This window comes from Lissotriton vulgaris, chromosome 9, assembly GCF_964263255.1.
Source record: "Lissotriton vulgaris chromosome 9, aLisVul1.2, whole genome shotgun sequence".
Lineage (NCBI taxonomy): Eukaryota > Metazoa > Chordata > Amphibia > Caudata > Salamandridae > Lissotriton > Lissotriton vulgaris.
The window spans coordinates 421,395,585-421,415,436 of record NC_141697.1 but is presented as its reverse complement, the minus strand read 5'-3'; the positions used below and the strand labels follow the sequence as shown (position 1 = coordinate 421,415,436).

General features: G+C 45.4%; 1 protein-coding gene across 2 annotated transcripts in view; it reads right to left on the bottom strand.

The window, feature by feature from the left end:
• Positions 1-19,852, bottom strand: part of TRAF3 (TNF receptor associated factor 3) — a 557,290-nt gene that overhangs the window by 53,866 nt on the left and 483,572 nt on the right. The window lies entirely within an intron of this gene.

Below are 19,852 nucleotides of genomic sequence, written 5' to 3'. Positions count from 1 at the left end.
CCCAGACCCTTATCCTTCTTGCCCTCCTCACCCACAGACAGCACGGAACCTATCTGTAGACCTTCCTGTGCAATCTCTAGTAACTCCTATCTTTGTGTCAATTACTCCGCTACAAGCTACACACACTACTTAATACTTGGCTTTGTCTCTGCCCTACTTTGTGCCCCTCCCTGTGTTGTAGACTTAACCCGCTGGGTACTTATAAATTGCTGTCATTACATGTTCAGTTTGGCACACATCAATGTATGGCAGGTCTACTGTTGCAACTGTGGGCCGGAGAGGATTAAGCTACTCTCAGTAAACTTTATGTATTATTGTGCTGCACATATATTTCTCAATGTTGTAACTCCCTATCCAGGGATTTCTTTTGTACTGCTGTATTCAATATTATTGTTAAACTCCAATAAAAACATTTACAAATAAAAAGAGATGATGACCAGATCCTTCGAGCAATTCCTGACAGATGCTCTCCACTACAGCATGACATGCCTGGTGACCATGTTTGACCCCAACACCAACATCAAAACTGTACTACATGACTGCAACCAGACCAACAAGATTACAGCAAAATGCTCACACCCCACAGAATAGCCAGTCTGCGATTACCAAACCCTTTAAATGGGGTAGTCACAAATTCTCAACAGCAAATGAGCCATGAGATATCAGGTGAAGATGCAACTAACAATGATGCAAGAAGATCTGAGGAACCTGAAGGTCTCTGCGACAATAGCATGAGGCTAGCTGGATAATCTCAGTGAGATTAACCTTGTTCTCAAACACTGGCATCAAGGACTTTTATAGTCTTGCGTAGGACCGGCCACAAGTGAAGCAAATTATTCCATTGAAGGTCCAGCAAGGCAGTCCAAATTCGAAGAAATGTCCAGGCCACTACCATTTTGGAATGCCACAAAGTCGCCTGCAACAGTAGTCATAAAAAGAAGGAGGTGGCCAGCTGGCACTTGAATAGAAACTGAGACAGAGCCCAAAATATCATCAAAGCTACAGTAGCACTCGTCGCAAGGTAAGGGCCTAGAATACGCCACTCCACCGGGTGTCTGAAGTTGAGTAGAATGGCCCAGTCTTTGGAAAATGAGTCACATCGTGTGATGGATCTGAAGACAGAGCTGGTGGAGCAGAGGACAGTGCCAGAACGAGCAGTAACCGTCAAGGCTTGCACTAAAATAGCAACACACCGGGCACTGAGGGACCATCAGAGCTTGGTCGATGGTCACTATGGTCAGAACAGCCAGCAGTGATCCCATCAAGAAGCCTAAAAAGCTTTTTTGGGGGCTGCGGCCACTGCAGAGGGAGACGCATGGCATTACTTCCTGAAAGTTGCCAGCATCGGCGGGGTGAAGGCCATAATTTTCACGGGGTCAGTTCCAGGGGCCAAAAAACACCATAAGACCATCTTCGGGCTTTGATTGTGCTATCAGGGCAGGAATCTAGTCCTGCTACAATTTCCACTATGTCTGACACCAAGGTGGATACCATGGATGAAGTGCAAACACCCCATGGACCAGACAACCTACCCCTGGAATGATATTAGTGCTGTGAAGTCAACGGGCCCCTTTTTCTTCTCTGACCTGCCTCCCGGCTTGCAGATGACCATATTTGTTGCAGAGTTTGGAGTCTTTCTGCATGCTGATACACCAGAAATAGATTTCATGTGGGACCAAGATCAAGATCTGCTCACCACAGGATTAGCAACGTTTGCATCTACTACTTTCTTTGTGGATCGGGGTTAATGTTTTTGACTGTATCAATATTCATTTTCTTTTTTGAACAATTGAAGGGAGCAACTTTGCATCCACATAATAGTTTGTAGAAATTAAAAAAATGACGTCAGTGTGCTGCCTTGTCCGACTCTTTGGTGTCATGTACGGGTGGTTACAAGAAATAAAACGCAGTTGTCACAACGCCTACTGGGATAGGAGAACTGTTTGAAAGTTTTCTGAACTATTCTAGAACCCTAAGGGGATTTAAGAGGTGAGGAATCTGCAGAGCTTCATTTGTAAGTGAATGATTGCTGGTGCCCAGAAGCCTGCAGCCTGTGCAATTAAATGCCAACGCTTCGACTACTAAAGCTGTGTAATCTTCAATTCACCTCAAGCCTCTGTAATCCACTGTCAGATACTTCCTCGTCCTTTTATCTCACTCTTGCAGGTTCCTGCTTTTTACTTTGTGACAGATTTTCCGTCTTTCTCTTTCTCTGTCTCTCAGCTTTGTGTTTTTTCCCCCTTCTTTTGTTACTGGCAAATGTTTGATGCTAGAAGATAAGTGCCAAACCATAATAGTAAGGGCTGGTGACCACCTCCGGCTTAAATTAAGCACCTGGAATCTGTAGGTAGAAGTATACATCAGAAAGATAGCGACTAGCTTGTGAGGCTGCAGACAGGAATCCTACTTGGCTTAGTATTTTGATCCAAGGAGGAGAGGTGTTAAGTAAGTGTGAGTTTGAGGGGAAATAGGTTTAGATCAATGGGCCTCCGACTAAACTGAAAGGACTACAGGCCGTCTGTGATAAATACAAAAGGTCTTACTAATGACATGCATACAAAATGTAGCCAGTGTTGCCGCCTTCGATGAACATATAACAAACAATATAAAAGTAACACAGTTCATCAAAACCCAGAAATAAAGTACACCTCATAACTGTACCATAATGTGAACACATGCTGACTGATAGATAATTTATTTTAAAGACATATTCTATTCCTAAAGTGGTTTTAAAAGGGAAAGTATTCTAAGAGGGTTAATAAACAAAAGCGATGGTGTTGGAACTGAATTAAGTATATCGGAGTGTCTGATTCACACAGAAACAATTAGGAACTTTTCATTATGTTTACCACAGGAAATTAATTAGCTGCACAACAAGAGTAAAATGGAAGATAAACATAGCTTTATAGTTCGACTTCTTTTCTAAATGGCACAGTTTGCACCTTAAATATCCTACAATATAGTGGAATGTGCTACGATCACATTAATGCCCTATTTGACATTAAACGCCAAGGGATGGGTAGGTGTAGTGAATTAATTGGGACGCCAGCTGAGCTTTAGTACAGGTTAACACGCACTTTTTCCACATCTATACTACTATTATAAAGTAAGAACTGGGAACCTGTGAGGCAGGTAAACTCGGGAACCACAGCGCCAATCCAAACACCCAATACATCATTGGAATTGGCAGGGTTTGTAGAGTGACATAGGCTATATACCCCCCCCAAAAAATACGTTCTTTCAAAAATATACCTTAAAAAAAAGTAGTCCCTTGGAAGTAGCGCCGGCCGTCGTGTGCGCTAACGTGCTGACATCATCAGGAGCGCAAGGAGGAGCGCCGGACAGGCGTGGGGAGGGAAAAGTAACGCGGCGTTCAGCGGGAGCAGCGCGGAAGAGAGCGGCTGCGACAGTGGGGCCGTGGAGCTGAGACGCCGCAGAACCTACACTCGGTTCACTAAAGTGCGGAGCCGTGGGGAGGAAAAGTAATGCGGTGTTCGGCGGGAGGAGCGCGGAAGACAGCGGCGGCGACAGTGGGGCCGTGACGGCCCCCGAGGATGACGCAAGGTAAGGGAGTTCCTGCTACCTGGAAGCGTGGGGCTGAGACGGCCCCCGAGGATGACGCAAGGTAAGTGTCAGAAGGTACCTGAAGATTCTGGATCCGCTGGAGTGTCAGACCGAAGATGAAGCTAGCTCCCAATTCCCCTTCACCACTGCGCCGGATTTCTCTTGCAACAGTGATAACAGGGAAAGGGGAAGTGGATAGACAGACAGAGAGACTGCTCACACAATCATCTACTCCCGCTCAAGGAATGGTGAAGAGTTATTCTGCAAAACATAAGGACAACATTACTAAGTTCTGACCTCATAGATTCACTAGTTTCCTGAAACTATTTCTTTGGAACCTAACCCCAATTACCTGTGTGGGTGTGAGCCTTAGCTGCTCTCTTGTAGGTCTAATTAAACAGCTGTGTAGAAGATGGTAGCTGAGCTGATGAATGAGCAGGTGAAAATGGTGGTACACAAGAATATATATATATATATTTTTATCTACATGAGGACATAGTCTTTAGGATATGAAATGCAGCTCCTTAACTTAACAACAAGCTTCCAATTGGTAAGTTCCAAAAAGTCTTTGCTGACAAGCGAGAATATTTGTGTTCCAATAGTCTAAACGAAAACTGAGGGAAGCAAATACACAGTTCAGAAACGAAGAGAAATCGGTTCGAGCTCACCGACTAAATGCTGCTTGTCGCTGAAGAAACCTCTCCGTGTGACAAGTCTCTGGAGCCTCTGCAGCGCACAATGAACTGCTGACAGGAATGACGAGGAAGCCGCTGCTGCCGACTCAGGATGAGGAAATGGAACTTGCCAGGAGGTGAGGGGAGGTGCTGGAAGAGTGACAAGGGGACAGCAGGAAGCCAAACTAAAGTCCGTTAGGCTGACGAGCAAAAAACGGGAAGAATGTCGAAGCTGACAAGCCGTCGACTCCGGGATTATAAACGGGCAGGTGACTGGGAACGAGAGAATACCTGACCTGACAGAACTAAGCCTAACTATGACTGAAATTATCTACTGTGAGAGAGCGCGAATGAACTACGTTCGCCTCTCGGGGAAATTCAGTTGAAGTGCGACGTTTACCGAACGCTCGCGCTCCAAGTCACAGAGCCAGCGTTCCAAGCAAACACTAGAACGCTAACTGGCCCCACTACACTGGCAACAGGGAAATGACTGATCCAGGGCGAAACGATACTTCGCCACAAGCTGAGTCCAGTTGAGGGAAGGGGGTGAGGATTTAGTGATAGAGGAAACCTGCACTGAATTGTCTGCGATAGGTCCAAACCTGACAGTACCCCCCACCAAAACCCCCTTCCTAGGCTTGTGTGGATAAGTCTTGTGAAACTCTCTCACTAGTCTGGCTGCGTGAACATTAGAGCTGGGTTCCCAGGATTGTTCTTCTGGACCAAAACCCTTCCAATCCACTAAATAGAAAAGTTGTCCCTTCCTGATTTTAGAGTCTAGTATTCTCTTAACTTCATATTCCTCCGCTGAGTCTACCTGTACTGAAACGGGTGGAAGAACCTTACGAAGATTAGGTGGGTTTTTCCGAATCAACGATACATGGAATGTTGGATGAATTTTCAATGTTTTGGGCAATTGGAGTCTCACACAAACAGGATTTATCATTCTGTCCACTGGGTAGGGCCCCACAAACCTAGGTTGAAACTTTCTATTTCCCCGCAAGCGCATATGGCGTGTGGAAACCCAAACCTGCTCCCCAGGAAGATAAACTGGATTAGCCTTGCGACCCTTATCAGCTTGCTGCTTAAAAGCTGACTTCGCCTTAACCAAGTTTGCAGTTGCTGACTGCAGGGCAATCTGTAACCTTTGAATGACTTCTTCAGCAGCTGGGACTTCTCCTACAACTCTGCCCACCAACATATTGGGGTGTCTACCAGAATTCAAGAAGAAAGGAGAAAATCCAGTGGCGGTGTGCACTGAATTATTATAGGCAAATTCAGCTGGAGCTAGTAAAGATGGCCAATCTCCCTCCTGATCTAGTAGATATAGACGCAAGTACTGTTCCAAATCTTGATTTACTCTCTCGGTCTGTCCATCGGTCTCGGGATGATAACCGGTGGATAAACGAGAGTCCACCCCCAGGCCACTTAGGAAGGATCTCCAAAATCGGGACACAAATTGGGACCCCCTATCTGTAATCACTACCTTCGGGATTCCATGCAATTTGACTATATGTTGAACAAACAAGGTGGCCAAATCTGTGGCATTAGGAAGACCCTTGAGAGGAATAAAATGACTCATCTTAGAAAATTGGTCTACCACCACCCAAATGACTGACATCCCTTGACTAGATGGTAACTCAACAATAAAGTCCATGGATACCGTGTGCCAAGGATAAGGTGGTACAGGTAAAGGCATAAGAAGACCTTGTGGGGATTGCCTGAGACTTTTCCCTTTTAAACATAGTTCACAAGTGGCAACATACTGTCGAACCTGAGCTTCCATACCTGGCCAAAGAAAATTTCGCTTTATCAGTTCCAACATTTTCAAGACTCCCTTGTGGCCAGCCAAAGGCTGATCATGGAAACTTCGAATGATCTCCTCTTGTAGTTTCTCTCCGGGGACAAACATTTTTCCTTGAAAATAAGGTTTCCCATCTTCCACAATTCGATCTGGACCCTTATTCTCCCAATTCGAGTAATCATCTTTTTTGAATTCCAAGACAATCTTCTCTTCCAACTCATCCACTACTGCTACTGCCAAGATCTTTTCTGCGGGGATTAGGAATTCCTCTGTCTTTTCCTTTGCATTCTCCCCCACATTTAGTCGAGAGAGGGCATCAGCCTTTCCATTGGTTATTCCCGGCTTGTACGTGAGAACAAAATCATAATCGGCAAAGAATAAAGACCATCGAAGCGGTCTCGGGGTCAAGGTTCGCGCAGACTTTAGAAACTGCAAATTCCTATGATCGGTAAACACAGTCACCACGTGCCTGGCTCCAAGCAAATAATGTCTCCATTCGAGGAACGCCACTTTTACTGCCAGCAACTCCTTGTCGGCGATGGCGTAATTTATTTCTGCTGTGGTAAGTTTACGAGAGTAAAAGGCTACCGGATGAAGTTGCCCAGTCTTCTTATGGCGTTGGGATAGAACTCCCCCAATAGCAAGATTGGAAGCGTCTGCCTCTACAAAAAATGGTTCCAACGGATCCGGGTGTTGCAAGATGGGTGCTGTGACAAAGGATTCTTTTAGGAATTGAAAAGCGTCTTCTGCCTCTGTTCCCCATAAAAACTTTTCGTTCTTCCGCAACAAACGAGTAATGGGGCTCACCTTTTCTGAAAAATTCTGAATGAATCGCCGATAAAAATTGGCGAACCCTAAGAAACTTTGGATTTCCTTCACAGAACCTGGAGCTGGCCAATCTCGGATTGCCTTGAGTTTGGAGTCATCCATGGAAACTCCCTCGGGGGAGAGTATGAAACCCAAAAACTCCACTTTAGTTGTATGAAACACACATTTCTCCAATTTCACAAAAAGTTGATTCTGCAACAGACACTCCAAGATGGTTCGAACATGCTGGATATGCTCCTCAGTATTCTTGGAAAAAATAAGAATATCATCTATATACACCACTGCGAAGCGGTCCAGAAATTCTCGAAGTATGTCATTTACAAAATGTTGAAATGCCGCAGGCGCATTGCACAACCCAAAGGGCATGACCTGGTATTCAAAAAGCCCATAACGAGTTCGGAAAGCCGTTTTCCACTCGTCTCCTTCTGCCATCCGGACCAAATGGTAAGCCCCCCTCAAATCCAATTTTGTGTAGATTTGGGCCTTCTTCACCTGATCCAAAAGTTCAGAGATAAGTGGCAACGGGTATCAGTTCTTTCGGGTCACCAGGTTCAAGGCTCGATAGTCTATACAAGTCCTCAGGCTTTTGTCTTTCTTCGGAATAAAAAAAAGAGGGGAGGAAACTGGGGATTGAGAGGGCCTAATGAATCCATTAGCCAAATTCTTGTCAAGGTATTCCTTCAAATGCACATTTTCTGATTCCGAAAGAGCATAGATGCGACTACAGGGCAGCGAGGCTCCTGGTTCCAACTCGATTGTGCAGTCATATTCACGATGGGGAGGAAGTTTTTGCGCCTCTCGCTCATCAAAAACGGATTTTAAATCTTGATACTGTGCAGGAATTTCGGGGAGTTCCACCAAGCAAATTACTTGCGGTTGATTGGCCTAACAGTAAGGTTCACTTGCCTCTGTCTTCACAGTATGAGGATGAAAGCAGTGTTCCAGACAGTAGTCTGAGGTCAAATCTACAGTTCTCCTAGCCCAGTCAATCTTCGGGTTATGTTCAGTTAACCAAGGCAATCCCAAAATCAGTTGAAACTGAGGAGCATCAATTAAACTGAATCGAAGGTAACTTTTATGTTCTCCAGGCCCAATCACCGAGATTGTTTCTGTATCAAGGCTATCGGACCGGAAGATAAAGGGGTTCCATCAACAGCTCGCACTGGCTCGGGCTTGTCCTTCCTCACCAAGTTAATGCCCAATCTCTTTGCAAACAGAATATCGCAAAAGTTTCCTGTAGCTCCAGAATCAATCATGATTGCTACATTTGCACCTTGTTCCTTTCCAAAAATTATTTGACAAGATAGGATGAGATGAGGAGCCGAAAACTGCATGGTGTTAGACAATGACTGAAGTTGAGGAGTTGACTTAGGTTCCGCTTCCACCAGGGCAACCCCTTCTACTGGTGAAGCTTGTCTTTTACCCATGTCGATGTCTTGGGTCTGCGTGGACACTCCTTGACAAAATGTCCCGAACCTCCACAGTACATACATAACTTGCCTTGTCTTCTCTTTTCCCGTTCCTCGGTACTAAGCGGTCCCCGAACCGTTCCAATTTGCATTGGTTCTTCTACCGTGACTTCTTCCTTGGGTTTAACACTCTCTGGACGCATGCGATCAAATCTTGGAGGATAAGTTCGAGTTTCCTTTCTCCGCTCCTGACGCCTCTCAGATTGTCTCTGGTCAATTTGAAGAACTAAGTCTATAAGTTCAGAGACGTCGGTGGGTCTCTTGGGAATCTGGGAGAGTCCATCCTTCAATTCGTCACGCAGACCTCGATAGAAAATTGCTGCTCTTTTTTCTGTTGGCCAATTTGTCTCAACTATAAGTTTGTTGTACTGCGCTAAATACGCCACCAACTCTCGATTTCCTTGTTTTAGATCCAGAAGCTCATTGTCGGTGGTTTGAGAGATTGCTCTCCGATCAAATATTCGTAAAAATTCTGTCTTGAATTCCTGAAAATTGTACAGCACCGGATCATTAGTAGACACCAAGGGCAATGACCAAGAAGCGGCATCTCTACTCAGGTACGACAGCATGAACGCCACTTTGGATTGATCTTCTTTAAATATTATGGGTTTACAGAGATAATGCAAGGAACACTGAGTGACAAAAATCTGTGCCTTATTTGGGTCCCCCAGAAATCTTTCGGGAGGGGCTAGCGGAATAGTGGGAGACATAGCATGTACTACCTGTGTGGAGAACTCACTAGTGGCTGGTGTAGGGTTAAAGGTTTGGGACTTAGCACCCCCAAAATCAGGACTTGGACTAGTAGTGAATTCATTTATCTTTTGACGAAGAAAGTTTGTTTCCTGATTTGATTTCCTAACTTCCTCTCTGGTTTCTATCAATTGTTTTTGTAAATCTTCCAAAATGGATCCCAGGGCTTTGAGGTCTAATCCTTCGGCCATGACACCCAAGCGGATAATACAGCTGGCACTTCAATCTGTCAGAAGGTACCTGAAGATTCTGGATCCGCTGGAGTGTCAGACCGAAGATGAAGCTAGCTCCCAATTCCCCTTCACCACTGCGCCGGATTTCTCTTGCAACAGTGATAACAGGGAAAGGGGAAGTGGATAGACAGACAGAGAGACTGCTCACACAATCATCTACTCCCGCTCAAGGAATGGTGAAGAGTTATTCTGCAAAACATAAGGACAACATTACTAAGTTCTGACCTCCTAGATTCACTAGTTTCCTGAAACTATTTCTTTGGAACCTAACCCCAATTACCTGTGTGGGTGTGAGCCTTAGCTGCTCTCTTGTAGGTCTAATTAAACAGCTGTGTAGAAGATGGTAGCTGAGCTGATGAATGAGCAGGTGAAAATGGTGGTACACAAGAATATATATATATATTTTTTTATCTACATGAGGACATAGTCTTTAGGATATGAAATGCAGCTCCTTAACTTAACAACAAGCTTCCAATTGGTAAGTTCCAAAAAGTCTTTGCTGACAAGCGAGAATATTTGTGTTCCAATAGTCTCAACGAAAACTGAGGGAAGCAAATACACAGTTCAGAAACAAAGAGAAATCGGTTCGAGCTCACCGACTAAATGCTGCTTGTCGCTGAAGGAACCTCTCCGTGTGACAAGTCTCTGGAGCCTCTGCAGCGCACAATGAACTGCTGACAGGAATGACGAGGAAGCCGCTGCTGCCGACTCAGGATGAGGAAATGGAACTTGCCAGGAGGTGAGGGGAGGTGCTGGAAGAGTGACAAGGGGACAGCAGGAAGCCAAACTAAAGTCCGTTAGGCTGACGAGCAAAAAACGGGAAGAATGTCGAAGCTGACAAGCCGTCGACTCCGGGATTATAAACGGGCAGGTGACTGGGAACGAGAGAATACCTGACCTGACAGAACTAAGCCTAACTATGACTGAAATTATCTACTGTGAGAGAGCGCGAATGAACTACGTTCGCCTCTCGGGGAAATTCAGTTGAAGTGCGACGTTTACCGAACGCTCGCGCTCCAAGTCACAGAGCCAGCGTTCCAAGCAAACACTAGAACGCTAACTGGCCCCACTACACTGGCAACAGGGAAATGACTGATCCAGGGCGAAACGATACTTCGCCACAAGCTGAGTCCAGTTGAGGGATGGGGGTGAGGATTTAGTGATAGAGGAAACCTGCACTGAATTGTCTGCGATAGGTCCAAACCTGACAGTAAGGGAGTTCCTGCTACCTGGAAGCGTCATTGCCCCCGGACAACTTCGGAACTGACAAAATGTGTAGTAGGGAGGTCTGTAACTGTGGGGTTTTATAAGACGGACAAAATGTGTAGTAGGGAGGTCTGTAACTGTGCGTAGGTTTAGGGGGAGGGGAAAGCTGGTTGGGAAGTTAGGATGTGTTCGTGAAGCAGGCTGGCAAGGATCAGAGTGAGGCTTAAACAGAAAGGAATGAGTTTGGCAAATAGCCTCTTGGATGGTCTGTCATCGAGAAGCATCCCTCAGCAAAACAAAGAACCTCAATAGACCCGAAGATATTTCTGTTGGACAGCCCGTCCCGAGGTTGTCCGGGGGCAATTGACGCGAGGTAAGGGACATCCTGCTACCTGGAAGCCTCATTGCCCCCGGGCAACGTCGGGACGGGCTGCTAGTTCAAAATAAACCTGCAATATTTAGGAAGCCTGTTTCCAAAATTATTATTCAACTTCTCAAATTGAAACATATTTTCCACTGGCTCCAATCACTATGTTGAGGGTTCGTATGTACAATATACGTTTCTAATTCTATCAGAGGGGAGTAACAAAGGTTTCTATAGTGCACTAAAGGGGGTGAATCTGAGTCCCTTGTATATCTATGAAGCAGGGTTGGATTGGGTTCAGAATTCTGCCCGGGCACTCCCATAAAAGTTACCCACATTGCCAGATGACGCCCGTTCATGAAACAGCATTTGGCTAGTCTCATTAGGCAAATTTTTACAGATATGTTTGATAAATTATGTATTTTAAAGCTCTTAGCACCAGAAACATAGGTGAAAACTAGAAGCGAGAAGGTGAAATAAAGTGGCCCAAGGGCCACAACTCATGATCTGGCTATGTGTGCCATCTGCCCATTTTTAGGTGTGGCACCTAGCGTTGCACTGCGCAGCAGTGCACGCGCAGCGGGAGGCATTTAGTAGGTGAAAAAATGGGGTTTCAGCACTGACCTAGGAATCTCACACGCTCGTGCGTGTGATTTTCCTTTTGCGCTACCTGATTGGCCTTTGTGTGCGTCTTTTAATGAAAGACTGCACGCAATTGGCCAAAGGCGGGCGCATAGCTCCTCCCATGGCCTATTGGTGTCTATTACGCGCACCAAACGCGTAATAGACACCAATAGACCAATAGGCCGTGGGAGGAGCAAGTATCATGCCCAGACACGGGCGTGATACTTGAAATCACCTGTTTGCCTGTGGCGCGCGCACGCTCACCACTCGCGGGTGTGTTTATTTTGGTTTTTTTTACATTTCACTGCCACTTGTTTAATGAAGGCTGCATGCAGTCTGTGCCTGGCTTTTAAGGTAATGGAAAGCCGATCCCCAACCTTTAAAATGTTTATAATGTAAATATAATTAACTTTAATAAAAGGAATACCGTGATCACACATTATGCCTTGCACCTGAGGTGTGCTGACACAGCTATGCGAACCCCTACAGTCCTCGTGGTCACCCAGGGCGGGTCTCCCTTCACCCCTCCGAGGATTTAGAGCTGTAGTTGTAACTTGAACCCCACTGGCACGTCAGGCGGGCATAGCTGCAGATAGTGCTGCTTGCTGTGCAGAGAGGCCAGTGCTCCCTCCGTGCCTACGGCAGAGAAGGAGACGCGGTGAGTCTGCGAGCTGTTGCAACACCGGGGATCCCCATCTTGGAAGCTCGGAGCTTGGGAATCCCTCTGCTAGAGAGCCGTGCGCCCGCCCGCCTGTCGTCGGCGCCGCAGGATGACAGCTCGGCTCTGATCTGTCACACTCTCCTGGCGAGGCTGCGAGATGTCAGGTGCCGCCTGAGAGCTCCCCAGGGACACTGCGCCTGCTGATCATGACAGGTTACATGTTCCCAAGAGCTCCTTTTAGAGCTGGTTAACTGCTCTCTCATTCCATTTTAATTTGCCGGGTAGTTAACATTGGCTCTCCGCCACCAGTCTGCGTGGCTCTGACACACTCCCCGTCCCCCCTGTTATAATAGCACAGAAAGGACTTAAATACTCACTGACTGGTGGGAAAGAAATCCTTGCTGTGAGCTGGGAAAGGACTGGTCACCCACAGTGGATGGTCCGTAGGTTTGTGTGCAGCAGATTTCTCGCCAATTTGGGCGAAGGCAGTATTTCTTCTCCACAGTAGGCGAACGCACCCATGAGACCAACATCGGATGAGTGCCGACACTCCTACCTGCACTCGAAAGGTGAGGCCGTTACTGTATCTGAGGCAACTAAGGCTTTTTTCACAAACCGCCAGATGTATGACGTTACAACGCAGGCTATTACAACGCCTGCCTTTAAAACACGGTTTTTACATCGCAATCCATTACAACGCATAGCGCTTTGGGGTGCTGGATAGTGAAAAGTTTAATTTACTATTCCAACACCAGTCCCCGTGGACACTAGGGAAGGTGTTGGATAGTAAATTAAACTTATTCCCTATCCTAGAGCGCCCCCCAGCACAATGCGTTGTAATGGTTTGCGTTGTAATGACCGCGTTGTAATGGTAGTGCGTTGTAAAAGTTTCGTTGTAAAGGTTGTTCACCTAAACCGCCTACTTCTGGAGGTCAGACGTACTTTAACCAAATAAACCGAGCTTAACAGGGAAGGTCTTGTTAGAAGAATCGGCAGCTGTGTCTCTGTTTTTCTGTTGTTTTTTACTTTAATTCGGAGAGCGGCGCCCGTTTCAGGGACACTGCGCTCTTTGTTTTTTAAACTTTTACAATGCCAGAGGTTAAAAACTCACAATTGAGAGACTTATAGCATTGTAAATGCTTGCTATTAACCGGCATTACCAGTATTTTAATGTCCTGGCCAGTACGAAAATTAAGAAAATCACTTAAAGCTGGTATTCTCTCCTCTGATCGTTATGCACTTCAACCAGTAAATGTAAGGCGAAAGCAGTTTAAAATGTGGTCTAAAGCTGCTTTAATGATCCCGGACTGATAGTTATAACTAAACAGAGGCAGAAAAGCCATGTTAGGAAGGAATATGGACGTTTTATTACTATATAAAGAATACTCCTTTCTTAATATATTGCAGACTCTTAAAACATGAGCAAACAGATAATTTTTTTTATTATAGTGCTATATAGCGTGTACTCTGCCCAACAGCAGCGACTATATGAGCACAATTCACATTACAGAAGATCAAATTCATTTATATATTCCCCCCCACCTCCCCAGTCAACTATATTCTCCAGGCGATGGCCTGGCAGAGGAGGGGTGAAGAAAAGCACACAGCTGCTGCTGTTCCAGAAAGCTGAGGTGAAGATGGCCCTACAGCCACACCACTTGCCCAGTGGCGGCAGCGGGCAGAGGGAAGGTGGTGTCAAAAAGAAAAAAAAATAATCACTTACTTGTGTACAGCCACTGCATCTCCTCCGTCCTCTTCTGTTCCTGACTCCCGGAAGCATACAGGCTCTCAGACTTTCCTAAGCCAATGACGACGCAGCTGTTATGCTGGTAATAGTACCAGTATTACCAGCATGACTGCAGGGTAGTGATTGGTCTGAGCGGCCTGGTTTGCCACTCAGACAGCGCCTGGGACTGTTATCCATCCGGCAATGCAACACAGCTGGGTGGAGAAATGATAAGTGTGCCTGACGGTTTGACCATCCTAAGAGGGTCGGCCAAATCATAACGCTCACTTATAGTGCTCACCACTCCTCCTCATTATTGCTGGCTGCTGCTGTCCATCAGCATAGCACAGCCCGCCCCGCCCTAGTACTGAAAAATAAAATTATACCATTGTGTTACTATCATTTTATTTTCCTTTTTGTACTGCTCAAAGAGCAGTGGGGCGATGCTCCTCTACCTTAATGGAGGAGTTGCCGTTGACCGAGTTGCCGTTGACCCCACCTCAGTTTAACAGCACAGCGGGGGAGGGGGGATACAGCTTCTGGGTGTTTGCATTGGACCCACAGGTGGGTGTGGGGGGGGGGCAAGATAAAGTCTGTAGTGGCCCAAACATTCCTGACATAGCAACACTGCTGAAACTACCTCTTCAGAGCCTATCTGCCCATGATGCTGGCCCAAAATTACAGTGGCCTGGTAGGGAAGACAGTAAGGCTATGTGGGCCGGTTGACCGAGCTCCTGACAAAAAACGGCCCACAGGTGACCCTGAGGCACCGGTCAATTGCCCACTCCTCCGACTACCCGTTTTCCAATCGGATGCTGCTATGAAGTGGTCTATCTAAAATGCTAGGGCGCCACTTACAAGACAAATTTGACAATGAAGGCCTATGATGGTGTGTCGCACCCCAACACTGTAAGATGATTGGCTAGACAAGACCCTTTAAAAGTACACATTAATCATCATTAGGTGTGTCAACGACCTTGAATGAATCCTCTAGAATGAATCAGGAGCCTGAAACAGGAAATAGCTTGCAGAGCATTTTCTTCCTGCCTGTCGTGTAAATTCATCATTACAGTCCTAGATCAATTTATTGAGCGTGTCGTCGCAGCCAGCGAGAGACACACTGCTGACAGCTTGGATGTACCTCAGCCCCCATCCCTGACATATGATGCGGTTAGCTATTTTGGTAATGTCGTCGAGTGTCTTGGGATTCCCGGTGATTCAAAGCAGTCATTATGAATAGGAAAGGGACTACAAAGTGAAACGTGGGCCGGTGTGATGGAGAAGCGCAAACGCTGGAAACTCAATATCCCTCAGATAAACGTGATCTGGGGTGTGCGGAGGTCTCCTTCTAAGGACATACCTGACACTAACAAAGGGTAGAAACAAATGACTACCCGCCATCTACACAGGTGACCATTAAACACAGACGGTGCCAGCAGCTTATGTAACTAGTCGGTACGAATGTACATTTTTATTAACATATGTGCTCATCAAATAAAGGAAAACCAAGCAACCCTGCAATGCAAGGCTGTCCCTTACAGGTCGCCATCCCTGCATTCAAAGCCATTCTAGAGGATCACACATTGCAGTCTGGGTAATGAATATTTATTGGTAAGCACTGTGCAACTGCATATGAATGCACATTCTGCAACGCCACCAGTTGATACATATGTTGCACTTCAAAAAGACAGACAATTCATTAAAAAATCATGCAGAATTGCATTCACTATTTGCGACCTGCCTGAACGTACTTCAGGCACCCAAATGCTATGAAGTACTTCTTGACAACTTGTTCTACCTAAGGTATACACTTCATTTTGATAACTGTAAAGCTTTTATATATGGCATAATCAGTTGCAACTTGTACGGTTATATACAGCCAAAGAGGAATTTTGTACACATGAAGGGGCACCAGCTCCTAAGCTAAGTGCCTACAAGGTCACAGACGTCTAAGGAAGCTAGCAATATCCTTTTTATGTATGTGTGGAATGTTTTATTCTTAACGCTGTATTGGTGCCCTTAGTCCTCTCCTGCCATAGCTCCCAAGGGGCAATGTGTCAAATTTGATACTTTATACCTGTCCTGTTTTTTCTAAATCGAAAGTAGTTTGCAGGATGGGACTTTTTAGGGCAAATCTTTTATGGTAAAATAAACTCTCAAATACCATGTTGTATAAACACCAGAAGTGGCTTAATGCATCCTATATAAAATGAGGCCATTTCAGAGCTATAGAAATTCAGTTTCCTAGCAAAAAAAGCCGCATTCAACCTTAAACTGGTTCAACTTTAAAAAATCATTTACCAATTCAATAACTACTCTTAAATTCAATCTTCCACCCCTAAACATAGATAATACCTTTTAGGGAAGCATTCCCTTTCTTTCCAACTGCCCCCCTGCTGAGTATTTAATTGTTTAGTCATAGTTGTGACTGGTGTAGACAACAGTATGCTTGCATTTCCTTCACTTCACAGTATGCTGCTGTTTCAAGTCATACCCGGGCATGGCTGTAACAGTAATCCTAGGGAGACCACTGATGTTGCACACCTTTCCTCAGAGATAGTTAGGAGAGGTGTTGTACTGATAATCTAAGAGTCTCTGTATGCTGAACATGGTATGATGTAGTTTTTTCTCCTTGCTTATGGTGCAGGGTATTTGTTCATGTGGCTGTACACTTTAATTAATAAAATACTTACGTATATTTTGTTTGAATTTTGATCACTATCCTTAAAATTCACAATGTGTGGATTTAGTTTCGCTGATGACATTACATCTGTAGACTCCCCTCTATGTACTAATAATTCAGCTCCAAGGATAGATCTTTAGTCTTGAGAGACGGGAGGATTTGACAATTGTGAGGACATCAAGGTGGGCCACCAAATGGTTGGTGCACAAAAGACAAGACAGGCTTAAAACTGAATGGTAGGCTACTAAATATACTCTGCAAATTAAATAAAACGTGGTAAAGCAGCTCATCACAAGATACAGCATGACACAATGTTTTCCAACCTAGTCTGCCTATCCCTTTCTACTTCTTTAGTTTTCTCGAGACACAGTGTAGGTGGTGGCAGCACCCAGGCCGCAGGCAGACCTCTCTATGATTCAGTGTGCTCCTGTAAGATGGCAAAGTCTAAAGCCAGACATTTTGGATGAGGTCAATCAACAATTTGGAGATATGCTGGTTTCTTTTGGATCACCAGCCCATTTGTGGCCAGAGTAAAATTGTCATCAATTCCATAACGAGGAATGTTAAAAAGGCGATTGATTTAAAGCCCTGACTGAGCTGCAGCAATACAGGAACAATACACAGACAAGAACACCTTCCCAGATTTTCTTGTTTGTCATTGGGTGCACAAATTGAACCCAATACCATAGCTTCTGATAAGGGATTGCTGCGTTTGATTTTCTTCAGTCTGTCGACGATGGTGGTGGTCGCTGTCATTTCAGCAATCTTAAACCAGAACTCCTGATTGAAAAATTCAAGACCGATTTAGCGTCCGCTTTGAAGTCTACTCAGATCCAGGGAAACAACCTCTAGATCTATTATTAGCCTTTGCATGTTATTTAATACTCTGGGACTGCACATAGTTATGGCATACAAGTACACAGCCGTAAAACCATTTAAGACTGCCAGATAACTTTTTGTGGTTAACTGAGAGACATATATGGAACTGTAAATCAAGTCATGTATATAGGAGAGAAAACCAGGATAATTCGACCAGTTAGAGAAAATTATCAACTCAGATCAATAGACATCATTATACACCACAATTAGGTCCAAGATGAAGTGGAATTATATTCACAAATGTTTGCTCTAGCTCCCAAAACGTGTTACCAACTAGAACCAGAACAAACCATTTGTACATGGTCAACTGGAAGTCCAAGAGAGAAGGCACATTTCTAGAGACTGGTTTAAAATGAACTGAATTTAGCCTGGGGCCGTGCAGTCAATATCTGTAAAACAAAGAGGTCCTTTCCAGAGAAAAAGTATTCACATGGTTCCCAAGCTCACTATGCCCCAGAGATTAAGCGGCACCTCGCAGATGAGTGTAAGAAAGTGGCTCTATATATACACACTGGACCAAAGTCAGGTACAGTGTGTATAGAGTCCCCAATCCCTAGAGGTATAACATAGGTTAAAGTCAGATCTGACCTTACTCTCTAAAGTCGAGCAGTAAGGCAGTACCAGAGGACAGTGTAAAGCATTTGTTATACACACTCAGTCAGCAAAAGGTTTCACATACTCAAGAACTGAACTCAAGACCAATTGTTTTTATATACACGGATATAGTTGTTTTATTTTAGAACAGGTATCAAAATATACTTTTCTCAATATGAGTGACTTTAGGCAAATACTTTGCAGAATGGCAATAGACTTGGTAAATGCAATAGTTACTGGGGTTGCAATAGGCAACACAATTCTAAACACAATTTAACATTGAGCTCAATAGGTTTTTCTACATAAATGCAGTTGATTACTTTCAGGATTACTTTTCTAACCACAGGACTGGATCCTGGATTCAGTCCCGGGACCTAAGCTGTAAACAGTTAAGTAAAAGCGTTTTGGTTACTGTTGTAATTTGTAAAGGATATAAATGTATTTTCAAAGTTGACATTTAGAAACTTTTCAGAGAAAAACTAGCAATGTTATCCTATGGAAGGAAATTCAAGTCACAGGTAAAGTAGGTTCTCGTTACTTTTGTAATCCAGTACTGGACTCCTAGGTTTAGCACTGGGACCTCTACCTAAGACAGGTAAGTATTTGCGTTTCAGTAGTTGGCACAGTTTTTAAAGAATATTTGTAATTTGCAAAAATCGACACTTAGAAGAAATTTCAGAGAAAAACAGTCAATGGTTTCCTATGGAAGAAAATACAAGTAACTGGTAAGTACAGTTAAGATTACTTTTGCGGTTCAGTACTGAACTAGAAAGTACAGCACGGCTTTTCTCCTGATCCCAGGGGAGTATTTCAGAAATCGTTATTCGGCTGATTTAAGTTTCAAAACTCCACACTTAGAAGAAATTTCAGAGAAAACCAGTCAAGGTTAGCCTATAGAAGTAAAGTGGGTTATTGGCTTTCAGGTGAGCACTCGACTGGTGAGGTTAAGGTTCTGGGCATAGACTCAAGGGTCTCCCATGGTCGGAAAGGTACAGTTGTTACACCCTCAGCGACACAGGGGCAGCCGGGTGCAGAGAGAGTAGGCCCAATGCAATCCAATGAAGGGTAGGGGGCCTTTGGTTGGTGGCTGCAAGCAGGCAGGCCACGCGGCTGTGGGAGCTGAGCTCCTGGTCACTTACTCGGGGCAAGTGGAGAAGTAGAGTAGGGTAGTAGTTGCACTTCCAGCAGCTCTCGGGGGGCTGGGTGCAGGGTGCTTTTGAGCCGTTGGGCGATCAATGTTATCCAATGGGAAAGTTACAAAGTGAACAAAGGCTGCAGGCTCGGGGACGGAGATTCTTCAGGTGCGACCACCCCTTCGAGAGGTAAGTTGGGTTCTTGGTGACGAGGTGGGTACCCCAAAAGAGGGCACAGGGGGCCGTGGGGCGCCGGGTTCAGGGGTGTCTTTGGGTGTCGGGAAATCTTACCCTCGGCTGGTCGAGGTTGGGGGGGGGTCCCTGGTTCTGAGGCTGCAGTCGTCGTCTGGGTTGTCGAGGAAGGTCTTTGGGCACTGGACTTCGGGTCCCAGTCGCCGGGGGGACGTCCCCGTGGTTTAGGGTGACTGGGGCATGGGCCGGGCTCGGCCGGTGCAGAGTGGGCTGGATGTGCGGTTCCTGGCTGGCACCAGGGGTATTGCTGTTGGAGCAGAGCCTCTGCTCAGGGGAGTCACAGTCTTTGAGAGAGTCAAGGCAGGCAGGTCCTCCGGGTTTTTCAAGGTTGCTTTCTGCAGGAGTCACCAGGATTTAGCAGGGGCAGTTTCCAGGGTGGACAGGCCGGTAGGGCTGGGCCAAGTCAGC